The sequence below is a fragment of the Macaca mulatta genome, chromosome 5, assembly GCF_049350105.2.
Source record: "Macaca mulatta isolate MMU2019108-1 chromosome 5, T2T-MMU8v2.0, whole genome shotgun sequence".
Classification (NCBI taxonomy): domain Eukaryota; kingdom Metazoa; phylum Chordata; class Mammalia; order Primates; family Cercopithecidae; genus Macaca; species Macaca mulatta.
Genome location: NC_133410.1, coordinates 142,429,698 through 142,444,307, shown reverse-complemented (window position 1 = coordinate 142,444,307; position 14,610 = coordinate 142,429,698). Strand labels below are relative to the sequence as shown.

General features: G+C 33.7%; 1 long non-coding RNA gene across 1 annotated transcript in view; it reads right to left on the bottom strand.

The window, feature by feature from the left end:
- LOC144341001 (uncharacterized) overlaps positions 1 to 12,568 on the bottom strand; it is a 70,285-nt gene extending 57,717 nt beyond the window's left edge. The window contains exons 1-2 of the long non-coding RNA XR_013417562.1: positions 12,515 to 12,568; positions 12,188 to 12,336 (exon numbers count right to left, since the gene is read on the bottom strand). This is a non-coding gene — a long non-coding RNA (uncharacterized LOC144341001). The remainder of the gene's footprint in view (positions 1 to 12,187; positions 12,337 to 12,514) is intronic.
- Positions 12,569 to 14,610: the final 2,042 nt, after the last annotated feature.

The following is a 14,610-nucleotide window of genomic DNA, read 5'->3' as shown; positions in this document are numbered from 1 at the left end:
AAAAGAGGGCAAAAGACACAAAGAAACAATTCTTGAAAGAAGACATACAAATGGCCAGCAAATATATGGAAAAATGCTCAATATCACTAATCATCACAGAAATGCAAATTGAAACCAAAATGAGATACCATCCCACACCAGTGAGAGAGGCTATTAACAAAAAGTCAAAGGTAATGCTGTGGATAAAAGGGAATAATTATAAACTGTTGCAAATCAGTTCAACCACTGTGGAAATCATTTTGAAAATTTCTTAAAGAATTAAAACAGAACTACCATTCAACCCAACAATCCCATTAATGACTATATATCCAAAAGAAAATCAATTGTTCTACAAAAAAATACATGTATGTATATATTTATCACAGCACTATTCAAGTAGCAAAGACATGGAATCAACCTAGGTGCCCATCAGTGATGGCTTGGATAAGAAAAACATGGTACATATGCACAGTGGAATACCACATATCCGTAAATAAGAATGAAATTATGTTCTTTGAAGCAACATGTATACAGCTGGAGGCCATACATGTTGTGAATTAAGTGAATTAATGTAGGTAAAAAAAAAAAAGAAACAAAAAACAAATATTACATGTTCTCATAAGTCAGAGCTAAACTTTGGGTACTCATAGAACTAAAGACAGTAATAATAGACACTGAAGACTACTAAGTGAGAAACAGGAGTGGGACAGGTGTTGAAAAACTAACTATTCAGTACTATGCTCATTACTTGAGTGACAGAATCAATTGTACTCCAAACCTCAGCATCACACAATATACTCATGTAAAAAACCTGCACATATGTCCTTGCAACTAAATTAAAGGTTGAAATTATTAGAAAATAAAATTGGTATATAGATACATCTCACATTATATATATATATGTGTATATAGATATATATAAAATTATATATAGATATATATACGCACACATATTTATATACACACTCAGCAATAAAAAGGGATAAAATTCTGTTATTTTCAACAATATGGATGAAACTAAATGTCACGTTGAAATAAGCCAGGCCCAGAAAGACAGTATCACATGTTCTCACTTATATTTGTGACCTGAGAAACTTGATCTCATGCAGACAGAACATAGAATGATTGATACCAGAGGTTTGGAAGGGTGTAAGCATGGGAGGGGGAAATGTAGAGAAGCTGGTGAATGGGCACAAACATAGAGGTAGATAAAAGACATAAGCTGTATTGCTTGGTAGCACAAGAGTGAATATAATTAGCAACAATATATTGGATTGTTTTATAATGAAGCTAGAAGAGAGGACATGAATTGTTACCAACCCATAGAAATTATAAATACTCAAGGTGATTGATACCCCAAATACTTTGACTTTATTTTACATTTTATGCATGTAACAAATACTCAAATGTACCCCATAAATATGTAAAATATCATGTATCAATAAAAGAAAAAAATTAAATTAAAAGTAAAAAGTACTACAGTATCAAAGAATAACCTTATAGCTATGCACAAAAATAATTTATTTTGAACCTCTGATTTTTTTAAATCATGATGCATAGGTTGCTTTTAAAATTCTATGTCCTTCATTTCGTATCATTCCAGGTATAATTTTAAATGATATAATTTTTAAAAGTTGAAAATATACTACAGAGACACATCTCAGTTACTATACGTTTATGTTTTCTTTATACTCTTAGAGATCATCGGTTTAGAAGACTGTATCTGCACCCACAATATCAGGTGAATATATAAGATAGCTTTTTAAATGGTGCTGCTTTTTTCTTTGTTAAATGATATGTTGTCCTAAAATATACAAATAATTAAATCTCAATCATATGTTTTAGCTTTAAAATGTATCATAATAGAATTTTGACATCTCCCTAGAATTCTAATTTGAATTCCAACTGAATGCTGGATATTTTCATCTAGAAACTCAGTCAAATAGATGGAAAGGTATTTAGAACAAATAAAACACTTTTATTATTTCTTATTCTTAGAATGTTTAGGTCCCCAACCTATTTGATAACCTCAAGTGTAAATAACCAAGTTTGCTATCTTCCAAACTTGCTCCTACTCTTGACTTCTTAAATTCTACCATATCCCCAGAAATTAGTCCAGCTAGCTCATAATCATTATCTTTCTATTGCACGTTCACCCTCATAGAAAAATCCTGTAATTCCTATTCCCCAAAGCTTTTTTACTATGTTCTTTCATTCCTTTCTCTTATTTTATGTTCACGTCATCACATTAAGTAGAAACTTTCCTACACTGAACCTAGAAATCTCTAACAGCTTCTTTCCTGTTTATTTTTAATGTTTACTACATATATTTCCTGATTGGTTACATAAGATTCAAAATGATAAATGTCCTACAAAATTTGCATTAATCATATTATTTTGCTCCCTAAAAATGTGATCTTTTTCATGACTTATAGTATTATCTGAAGACCAAAACATAAAATTTTAAAAACACAGTAGATCTCAAGGTAAAATTGTATTCAAAAATATTTGAAATAATATTTAGTAAAGATTTAGAGTTATCTTACTAAAAGTATGGAATAGATTCACCTAGAATAAACAGGAAAAAATAACAGGAGGACAATTGTAGTAAATATAATAAGAAAATACAATCTCAACCTGATCAAATTAGGAAAGATGTTATTTCAGACCAACATAAAATCATAAATTTTGAGTCAATTGCACTGAAATCAAATTGTCTTTTCACTATATCTAAATTTTCAGATTTAAACCTTCTTAAAGATTTTATATGCTTATAAGTATACTTTGCAATTATTAAATATGATACAAGTCAGTGCAGTACTATAGCCCAAACTAGCAGGTTTTGTAAGCCTAAGAGGAATTTTGGTTGTTACACTAATGGGCTGAGCTGTTGAAGTTTATAGGTTAGGGCTAGAGTTGCTAGCCACCATATGCTGTATAGGGCAGTCCCATCTCTGAATATTTTCAGATGTTTTAGGAAATGCGGAAATGGCTTTATAAGTTAAAGGCCTATTTTTAACCTTTCAAGACTTAGATATACTTGAATATTGATATATATTGTTTTTGCATGTTTATTTCCAAATATACTTTGAAGTTTTTAGTAAGGAAATTATAGCAGGCTCTCAAATTTCATCTAGTTCAATGTTGTTTTGTTACGACATTGATTAGAAAAGAATAATAATGATACTTCACTAGGGCCTCTGTGTGGAGTTTGCCCATTCTCCCCATGTCTTGCTGGGTTTTCTCCAGGTACACTGGCTTCATCCCACATTCCAAAGATGTGCATAGTAGGTGAACTGGTGTTAAATTTTCCTGGTCTGAGTGAGTGTGGGTCTGTGTATGAATGTGTCCTCTGGTGGAATTGGCTTCCTGTTTAAGGTGAGTTCCCTCCTTGCATCCTAAGCTGCCCGGATAAGCTTTGGCTACCCAGTATGCTGAACTGGAATAACTGGGTAAATAATTATCTGACTTGCTTTTATTAACCTTTCTTAAATGTACATATAGCTCACATTCCTTTGAATGTTTATTCAGAGGATTTTGAAGAAATATTTTGGTCTTTCTTCAGAAGTTTGGTGATACTTTTGTGACCAGAAATATGCCGTAAAAGCATAACTCTTGTTTACATCAATTAGCTTATGGGAAAATTGGTTTTGGTATACATTTTACCGAAAGTTGCCATTTCCTACACCTTAGGTGAGCACTTGCTGTACTTCATAAATTGAAAGGAGACTTCTGTTTCAAATGAAATTTGACCAAGGTTATCCCAGATTTCAGAAAAATCATCGTTTTGGTGCCACCAGTATTTGTGATATTTGTATCACTCATAAAATCTCCTGATATTCAGACTGTGTTTATAGCTCTTACATTCTTAGCAATAGTAGTTTAAGTACAAGCATTTGATTTCTGCATGATAATATCAGGCTTACTCAAGCTCAAGCGCTTACACATTGCAATATGAATTTTTGCTTAATAAGTTACTTATGTTTTTCCTTTATGTAATAGAACATGTACTTTCTTTGTTTTAGGTTATACACATTTCATCCATGACTTTCTTAGGATATTAACAAGAATTTTTATAAAATATTTGTTATACTAGGGTAATAATGTGACACCAAATGCTGGTAAGGATATATGTCAATAGAAACTCTCATCAATTTCTTATGGAAATGCAAGTCTTACAACCACTTTGGAAAACAATTTGGCAATTTCTTATAAAATCTCCAAATTATCCAGTGATTGTACTCATTTATATTTGCCAAAATGAGTCCATATGAAAACATTCAAGAGATGTTTATGGCAATTTTACTCATATTGTCAAAAATTGGAGACAACCAAGATGTCCTTCAACAGGTGAAAGAACAAACCATGGAACAGCCATATGGTGCAATATTATTCAATGATTTTTTAAATGATTTACCAGTCCACAAAAACACATGGATGAGCCTTAAATGCACATTAGTAAAATAAACTAGACTGAAAAGGTCATATACTACATAATTCCAACTATGTAACATTCTGCAAAAGATAAAAATACCGAACAAAGAGATCAATGGTTGCCAAGGTTTCAGGGAAGAAGGAAAGAAGAGATGAATAGATGTAACACAGAAAATTTTTTAGGGCAGTAAGATTATTCTATGTGATCCTGTAATGGTGAATTCATGACATTATGCATTTGTCGAAACCTATAGAACAGTACAGCACGAAGAGTGAACCCTATTATGAACTATAGACATTAGTTAATAATAATGTATCCATATTGGTTCATCAGTTACAACAAATGTACCACACCGATGCAAGATAATAATAGGAGAAACCATATGGAGGCAGGCGGTTACGTACAATATGTACTTTCTGCTCAATTTTTTTCTGTAAGCCTAAAACTGCTATAAAAATAAAATACATTACATTTTTGAGAAAAAGGCTTAATGGTCTGATATAATTGAGATACCATTCTTTTTAAAGTCAGAAGGAAACTAAGTAATATATGGAGGTTTTTTTAAAACTCTTTTTTGTTATCCTGCATTTTTCAGGGAATATAATGGGGGAAGCATAAGATTTTTACAACCAGTGCTATTGTTTGAATGCTTATATGCCACCAAAATTTGTATGTTGCAATCAAATATCCAATATGCCGGGATTAAGAGGCAGCTGCTTTGGAAAGTGACTAGGTGATGGGGTGGAGCCATCATGAATGAAATTGGTGTCTTTATAAAAGTGGGCTGAAGGAGTTGGTTTACCCTTTTGCCCTTCAGCTATGTGAGTACACACAGCAGGTACCATCTATGAAGCATGAGCACCCACCAGTGATCAAATTTGCTGAAGCCTTGATCTTGGACTTTCCAGCATCCAGAACTGTGAACAATAAATTTCTGTTGTTCATAAATAACCCAGTTTAAGACATTTTGTTACAGCAGCCCAAACAAACTAAGACAACTGGTTTAAATAATGTTTTCCAAGTTGAGTTTCTAGGTTAGCTACAAATGGTTAATTAATGTCTAATAGGGCCATTGATTTTCAGGGTTATCTGCTCCACTGAACAGAAATTATCTGAAGGGCTACTGTATAAAATCTATGAGTTATGTAAATTTAATAGATCTGGGAATTTTCTTTAATATGAAACAGTGAGGTTAATTAAGTATATTTACACAGATGATAGTTGAACAGATGTTCATTCATGTGACATTGAAATGATGTGCTGCCCATTTTCTTGCATTACTCCCAAATTCCACGTACTTTTTTTGACCTCTTTTAAATCTGAATTTATTAAGGAGGTTTATAGGTAAACACTCTTGTTCCTTAAAATGGTTTTCCCTTTTTCAGAAGACCTAAATTTTAAGTTTCAGTTGATTTAACATTTTGTTTTATATAACACTTTGATGAGTAGCTGGAAATTTGTTACTGGTTTCCTATATAAACCTTCCTTCACTTGGATCTCACATCTTTTACTCTACCAAGTAAATACATTGAAAAGGTGATATCTGTAAGAATATGAAATGAAGGTTGACCACATATGGCCCTGATATGGTAAATGTCATAAAATAGCACTATTGTGACATTAGGTGGAATAAATGCTTTGTGTGTTAATATTTGAAATAATTTCAAAAATTATGGAAAAATTTAGGAGTTTATTTTAAAGTAATTATTGATATTCACAACATATTCTTACAAAAGATCAAATTTTAACATTACATTATATCTTGATTAACTGCATTTCTACTTCAGTGTTCTCTTGGATCACTCAAATTGGATCTTTATTATTATTGTTATTAGCAAAAGTAGTAGTAGTAGTATCATTATTATTTGGTTCATGGTTAACTACCAAAGTTTGATCAAGATGCTACAAAATGGAATTTAATTTTTATCCCACATAACCCATAAAGGAAATACCAACATGAGATGCCATCACTATTTTGTTTTCATAAAAAGAACACAACTAGTTAGTAGTAAATCTAAAATAAACCTCTAATGACTATGTCTTTATGATTGAAATTCAAATAATTTGTGTCTATCCTAAAAGAAAGCTACTCAAAATGACCTCCTATCTTAGAGAATATGCCCATGTTGGACTTTCCCCCAATACTCGCAGAGTCATTTAAACTTGTTTGATTTAAAATTAAAATTAATCTTTAAGAGAATTATTCCTTGAGAACTGTTCTAAAATAACATTCCATTCACCTCACTGCCAACTCTCAGATTCTACTACTTGAATTATCTCAAGACCTAATGTAAATGTATGTTTTTATATATCTCCATATGGAGAATAGTTAATTTTTTTTAAATGAGGAGATTCTGTGAACTGGCTGGAACTTTCGTGGGCTAAGCCTTCTCTAGAAAAAAAATAACTTTTAGATAAATTTTGGCAAACACAGAGATATTCTATTTAAATCCAACATTTTCAAAATTCCTAAAACACCATATTAAAATCAAAAAGAAAACCTAAATTTATGGGTAGCAAACATATTTAAAATGCAAGATTTTCTATTGAACTGGCAAGAAAGAAAAGACATCCACCTTCAATTGGTTGGAAGGAGATCTTTTCAATAAGAAGTTTCTATTTCATTCCCAGGTTCATTTTGTTGAACACTTCCCTTCTTTACAAACTATGAGTATAGTCAACATTACTATACTTTATGTGTTTCTTAGAGTATGAAATAAGCTGTTATGAGCAGGCTTAGGCTAAAAAACAGGAAATAATAATTTAGCATTTTAAGGAAAGAGTTTCAGGTTAGTAAGATTTGGCTTCTAATTACAAATATACTAATTGTCAGTTACGTGATCTTGAGAAATATATATTATCCAATTCTTACAAAGAAAAAAGAATAGTTTAGCGTTTTAAGGAAAGTTTGAGGTTAGAAAGATCTGGCTTCTAATTACAAATACACTACTTGTCAGTCACGTGATCTTGAGAAATATTTATTGTCTAATTCTCACTAAGATAATCCTTAAAGTACATTCAATGATACATATTAGTACATAACAGTACTTCAAGACATTATTTTTTTAACGTATTAAATTTATTAGTTTAGTAAATGAAACATGGTATCTGCTCAGTTGTTCAATTAATGGTTGTTACTATATCTATTGTAGTATAGAACAACTGTAATTGAGTAAGCACATTCTCTTTAATTCTAAGAAAAGATGTTCTGGAAGCCAACTTGAGTTTCAAAAGTTTTTTCTGCTTCCTAATTTCTTTAATAATGTCCCAGAAACCATGTCTGGTTATAAGATAAGGAAAGGCAGTGATATCGTTTGAATGTTTGTCCCCTTCAAATCTCATGTTAAAGTGCGATCTCCAGTGTTGGAGGTGGAGCCTAACGGGAGGTGTTTGGATCAAGGCAATAGATCCCTCATGAATGGCTTGGTTCCATCCTCAGGGTAATGAGTGAATTCTTGCTCTATTAGTTCCCATGAGATCTGATAGTTAAAAAGACCTCTTTCTTGCTCTCTTGCTTCCTTTTTTGCCATTCCATGTAACACATCTGTTCCCCTTTAATCTTTTGCCATGAGTAAAAGCTTCCTGAGACATCACCAGAAGTCAGGCATATGTTCATGCTACGCTTATACAGCCTGAAGAACTAAGAGCCAAATAAAACTCTTTTCTTTATAAATACCCAGTCTCAGGTGTCCGTTTATAGCAATACAAAATAGATTTAACACGGCAGGAATTGGAAAATAGAGAGGAAAGGCTATAGTAAGCTGTAATCTCCCTCTTTTACACCTCCAGCTTGCTTTCCAGCAAAGCAAATTTAGAGAGAATAACCAACCTATACCAACTTGCCTTTTTTTGACTCAGATGCTCCAGGGGAGTAGACCAATAAAAGGAATGCAAATTCATTGAGATTTTCAACTGGGGAAGAGAGACAGTAGCCTTGAAACCAAAATAGAACATCATTTTCAGAGATTTTTCGGACAATAAAAGCAATTGGATGCCTAAGGGCTAATAAATGAAGGAACAACACGTAGCATTTATACCATAAACAATATACTGGGGAAAAATGAGATAAAGAGGTGGAAATTTGTCCAGCTTGAGTGTGAAATTGAGTCACTGAGACTTGGGATGAGATGACTAGGACATATGATAAAGGAAATCTGACCAGAAGAGACCATGTGAAAGGAGGAAAGTCAGCACAACCTGGTTGCCTAGCACCCTGGGCAAACTCCTAAATCACCATCATCAGAAAAAGAAGTGGGAGCCAACGTAAAGAATGGATTAACATGTTTTCTTGTCATCAGCCGTGGACTTCCCAATGACAATTGTCAACTCAAACTCCAAGACATTGCTCAGCTCAATAAAAGCCATGCTCTGTGGACAACCATTTTCAATAACTAGGACATTTATAAACCCAGTCCCTACATTACATATAAATATGTGGTCCATGATTCTTAGGATTGTAGTAGAGTGGAGAAAGGAATGTCAAGAGCATCAACCATTGAGTGGGACTGAATTAAATACCAGCTTGAACTTTCCTTGAAGCCAGAAAAGCAAGAACATTCTCCAATAATGTGTGTGCAATTATTATCTCCCCAAATGCACTATAAATACTTTCAAAAATTGAGGAAGTGGTCAGGACACAGTGGCTCACACATGTAATCCCAGCACTTTAGGAGGTCAAGGTGGGCAGATCTCTTGAGGCCAGAAGTTCGAGACCAGCCTGGTCAACATGGTGAAACCCCATCTCTGCTAAAAATACAAAAATTAGTCAGGTGTAGTGGTGGTTGGCTGTAGTCCCAGCTACTTGGGAGTCTAAGGCATGAGAATCTCTTGAGTCCAGGAAGTGGAGGCTACAGTGAGCCAAGATCACCCCACTGCACTCCACGCTCGGTGACAGTGAGACTCTATCTCAAAAAAAGATAAGTGCTGGGACATATGAAGGTAAAGGCCGGCTGGGCACGGTGGCTCACGCCTGTAATCCCAGCACTTAGGGAGGCGGAGGCGGGCAGATCACGAGGTCAGGAGATGGAGACCATCCTGGCTAACACGGTGAAACCACGTCTCTACTAAAAGTACAAAAAAATTAGCCAGGCTTTGTGGTGGGCACCTGCAGTCCCAGCTACTCGGGAGACTGAGGAAGGAGAACGGCGAGAATCCGGGAGGCGGAGCTTGCAGTGAGCCGAGATCGCACCACTGCACTCCAGCCTGGGTGACAGAGCAAGACTCCGCCTCAAAAAAAAAAAAAAAAGGGTAAAGGTTATCAATTTGATTTCTTTATTTTGAGTATTCTAGTATCATAGTCATTAGTCATGTGATTGTTTTCAAGTTCGTGGTCAATTAAAAAAAAAATCATTCTTGGCATTTTTCTATGAAAAGGACATGGCCCTGTGTAAGCCAGAAATACCATTTTGGCATAAGGATCATTTTGAGCTAAAGGCACTTAACAACAACAATGTAAGATGGAGACTCTGGCCCTCCCCTCTTTTTTCCTGAAAGCAGAGGATAAAACCCTTGTGTAGATTAACTCCCTGTACCAAAAGGAGAGTAACATTCCTATCAAGAATGGGAAGTGGAGACTAAGAAAATTCTGTAAAAAAAAAAGATCTTGTTAGAATAATTTTTATCATTTCTTAGCCTTCTCACCTGGTTTAGCTACTTTCCCTCAGTTGCCTCTTTCTAATCTACAATCAAAGCATTTAAGTTTTGCCACTTCTCTGAGTCATCATTTCTTTATGAGAGCTCCCATGTTCTATAAAACTTAAATAAATGTATATACTTTTGTTAATCTGTATTATATCAATTCAACTATCAGGCCCAACCAAAAACCCTAAGAGGTTAGAGATAAAATATTGCCTCTCCTACAAGACAATAATGCATAAAGCAAAAATTTGAAGAAAAATTTTAAAAAGCTAAACTTTGAAAAGTGTCTGATATAAAGCTTAACACTGACAGATGCTCCGCTAGAAGTTGATGCTGTTAAATTCTTTGTATTCAATCATATTTAAAATTTAAAAAGCTCTCTCATTAAATAATAACATAAACAGCAAAGAAAAACACACCAATGCTAATCATCCGTTTTAAGGCATTTCAAATTTGGCCTCTTTTTGTTCTATTTACAACATAGTTTATTTGCAAATATTCTCTATCATGATGAATAGTTTCAAAAAAGGGTATATTGTGGTAAATTTTTTGTCAGAAGTAAAATGATCATTAAAATGAGAACATATTTGCTTTCATGGTATTGTATTATTTGCTTAATAATCTACCTTAATAATATTTGTATATCAAAACTCAGAAGACAACACAATACTGTCAGGTGTTAGTTACTAAGTTAGAATGGTTTTCAATCTTGAACTTGGCACATTATATCTCAACATCCAGTTCTTCCTCACACAAACAGTGATAATAAAACAAAGCCTGTCCTTCCTGGCTCACATGCAAGGTGAATATAGGACGAAGGTAGAATATAGCATGCTGTATATGAGAATGACTTGCATACCACACAATTGGGAATTATTTTAACCAATTTGTCTGATGAATGAGAAGGATAATGGTAGGATGGTAGAAATAGATTATTTTTAAACTGTTTGGATTTGAAGGAAGAAAATTACCAATTGCTTTGTTTATTGCAATTTCTTTCTTATCTACATATGCTTTTATGTTTTAAACTTAAGCTTCTTCAGTTTAATCAATTCAGGTTAAAAGAAATTGTAAGCACAACATTTAAAAGATTCAGATAACTATGATTTTAAATAAAACTTGCTATACTATTTTGCCTAACTAAAAGCTGAAAGTTCAGCACTTGGAGTATTGAACTATTATGCTTTAAATTAGCAAAATAAGTTTAAAAAATATAAAATATTTGTAATCTTTTAGCACCCATGTATTTTAAAATATAATAAAAGTGAAATTAAATTTGAAGAGAAATATGATGGCATTTGGCTTTATTAAATTTAATAAATTAATAATTATTTAGAAAACATGTTTTAAAAGGGACATTGTTAATTCTAATTTTACCAAATTCAATATTTTCAAAGTTCATGCATAATTCATTTATGCAAAAAAGATGTACAACATTAGAAAAATATTTAAATATATAATTAGTGAATGATAATATTCTGGTTCTCCTTATTTTAATATATTAGTTTCTTAACATATTTAAATAATTCCCTTCAAATTATAATTCAAAACTCAATCTGCTTCAGGTTATACTTTTGCATTATAATACTATCTAAAGTTGGATGATTTCTATGGAAAACACTACTTCTTTTAGAAAATAAATTAGTCTTTAGCTTAATAAAAATCATAAATCTAGGCCGGGTGTTGTGGCTCATGTCTGTAATTCCAACACTTTGGGACGCCGAGGCAGGTGGATCGCTTGAGGTCAGGAATTCAAGACCAGCCTGGCCAACATAGTGAAATCCCATCTCTACTAAAAACACAAAAAATTAGCTGGGCTTGGTGGTGGGTGCCTGTAGTCGCAGCTACTCAGGAGGCTGAGGCAGGAGAATCACTTGAACCCGGGAGGCAGAGGTTGCAGTGAACTGAGATGGCGCCATTGCACTCCAGCCTGGGCAATAAGAGCAAAGCTCCACCTCAAAAGAAAAATCATAATTCTAATAATCTAATTTCTATAATATTTACTCATAGATGAAATACTTAATCAGTTAGAATGTGTTTTAATTTTTACCTGTCTCTGACTTGTCTCTAAGGTCTTTGAAGACAAGTTTGACCTAAGCAGTCACGTTGCTGAATGTAATGTCAAAGGAGGCTTACCGATTTGAGAGTTCAATTAGAAACCCATGAAGGTCCATTCTTTGAATGAAGTCTCAGGGAGAGCATGCTACAGCAGAAACAATTCAGCGTTTGATGAAACTGTAAGTAAGGTTTGCTTTTGCATATCCAACAATGTTCAAGTTGTTTTTCTGTAAACATTAAAGAAAGTATTTGAAACTACAAAATACCTAGAATAATAAATCAACAATTCCTTGCACATTTCATTCAGATATGAGTAAGTTAATAACCAGTGAGGTAGAATTATGTTTAGAAATTGATTTATAAGTAATATGTTCATACTTTCTTGCCTAATTATTATGTATTTACCTCCTTCCTGGATGAATAAACTCAGACCCGTCATCTTCCATTGTTACCTGCCATGAGGAAATTGAGTAGTAATTTTAGAAATCTTCTCAACAAAGTATTGAATTGCTTTTAAAATAACTTAGCACATAGTAGTAATCAATATTTCAAGAAAGAAAGACAGTATAAAAATATTAAAACCTTGATATAAAGGTTTGACACCCAGTAGTGATTATAGTGAAATTTAAATAAACATAGAGATATGTTTTCCTTCATTTTTTTCTTTAACTTACAGGCAAAAATTAAGGGAAAATATATTATGTAACATTTAATTATTTGTACTACCATAGGCGACTGAGATAAAGCAATTAATTATGCAGGAGGAAAAAACTCTTTAAGTAAAATGAAGAAATTTTTCAAGGGAGAAGAAGAAATATAGTTTTATCAGATGTTGTTAATAGGTCAAATGAGTCTGACATTAGAATTAGTGACCTTCATAATGGAGATTTCCGTGGATTAATGGCAAAAGCCTAACCGAAATATTTTCAAAAGAAAATAGAAGGAGGGGAATTTAAAACTGTGAGTGGAAAATACACAAGCACACACACATACACACACAGACAGACACACACACACCCATACCTTTCAGTTTAGTTGTAAAGGAAAGGAAAGAAATGCAACCACAGGTATAAAGGAAAGAGGGTCCAGAGTAATGTTATTATTTTTAAGACTGGAAAATAAAATGCCACATTTGCATACTAATAGAAAAGTCTGAGAATAGAGGGAATATTTGAAACCTGGCATATTTGTCAAGTTCCCTTGCAAGGTTTATTGCAGGGGTTCCTTGGTGATCACGTCCTTCCACTGGGCCAGGACTCCAGACGACCCAGAGGGTCTGAGGTTGCAAAGTCACTGCAACCAGCACTATAAAGTTGGCAAGGAGAAGTCGTGCTGCCTGAGTCCTGATCTAGGACTGGTGACGAGTGAACTGGAACTGTGGACAGCACCTGGCTTTTCACTGTGATCTTGGTCAGAACCTGGAGAAGGTCTCTCTGCCAGAGACCTATGTTTCATTTCATCTGCAGCTACCGTAGACAGTCCTTCAAACAAGCAGAAAATGCCCTACTCAGGCACTCACCACAAAGCTGTGCTTTGCAGCTCCAGACTTCCTAAGCCTCTTCAGCTGGTTCCACCTGTATTCAGAGCAAGTAGGAAGTGAGAGAGGCAGAGGCAAACCTCCACAAAGGGAGCAAAGCAGATAAATCCTCCCCTGTGTTTAGGAGAGACAATTCTGGAGTACATTCCGAAGTTCCTGGACAGGCACAAGGAGGATTGAGCCCCAGGGACCAACAGCACTTAGCTATAAACCCCTCTCCCATTTGCTCTTTCCCTTCCTGAGCTGCCTCTACCTGCTCTCTCTGACCTGCTTCCTGAGTTTACCTCATCTGTGGAACACCTGCTCCAGATCTTTGTCCTGGCTCTGTTTCATGAGGCATCCAAATTAGACAATGTCCAAAGATTTTAATTATAACATTACTTGCCATGACAAAAATAAAGCCAACATTTAAAACAGTGCAGGAATAGGTAAAAACTGTGATATCACGTTATTAAATATTCTGTAGTCACCAAAATTTTTTGGAGAAAGTATAAAATATTCACAAAAGTTAAATCTAGGGGTGTATATATGGTTACATTTTATTCTATTAATTATTTTCTCTTATTACAGTTTCTTAAGTCATTTATGCCATCTTTTTAAACACGAAAATACAATAAATGTTAATTATGGAGATAAATACCATCCGCAAAGCATAAAATACGAAGAGAAAGTCTGCATATCCTTTTTCTTAAGTGCAGGCAAATTGAATAAATGATTAGGTTTTAACTGGTTGAAAAGCTACAGTAAAAAGATAAAATATATTTCAAGGAACTGGAATTATAGCAAATATGCAAAGAAAAGAAACCTAAAGTAAGAGCATCTTTTAAAAATTTTGAATAATTTTAATTTATGTAATTGCATTTGTATTGTGTAGTGACCAAAATGATATATTATTGAAGGTAAACACCATATATGTGTAAAAGTACGCAAAAAGATTGTCCTCTTGCACTCTTGTTATCTGCTT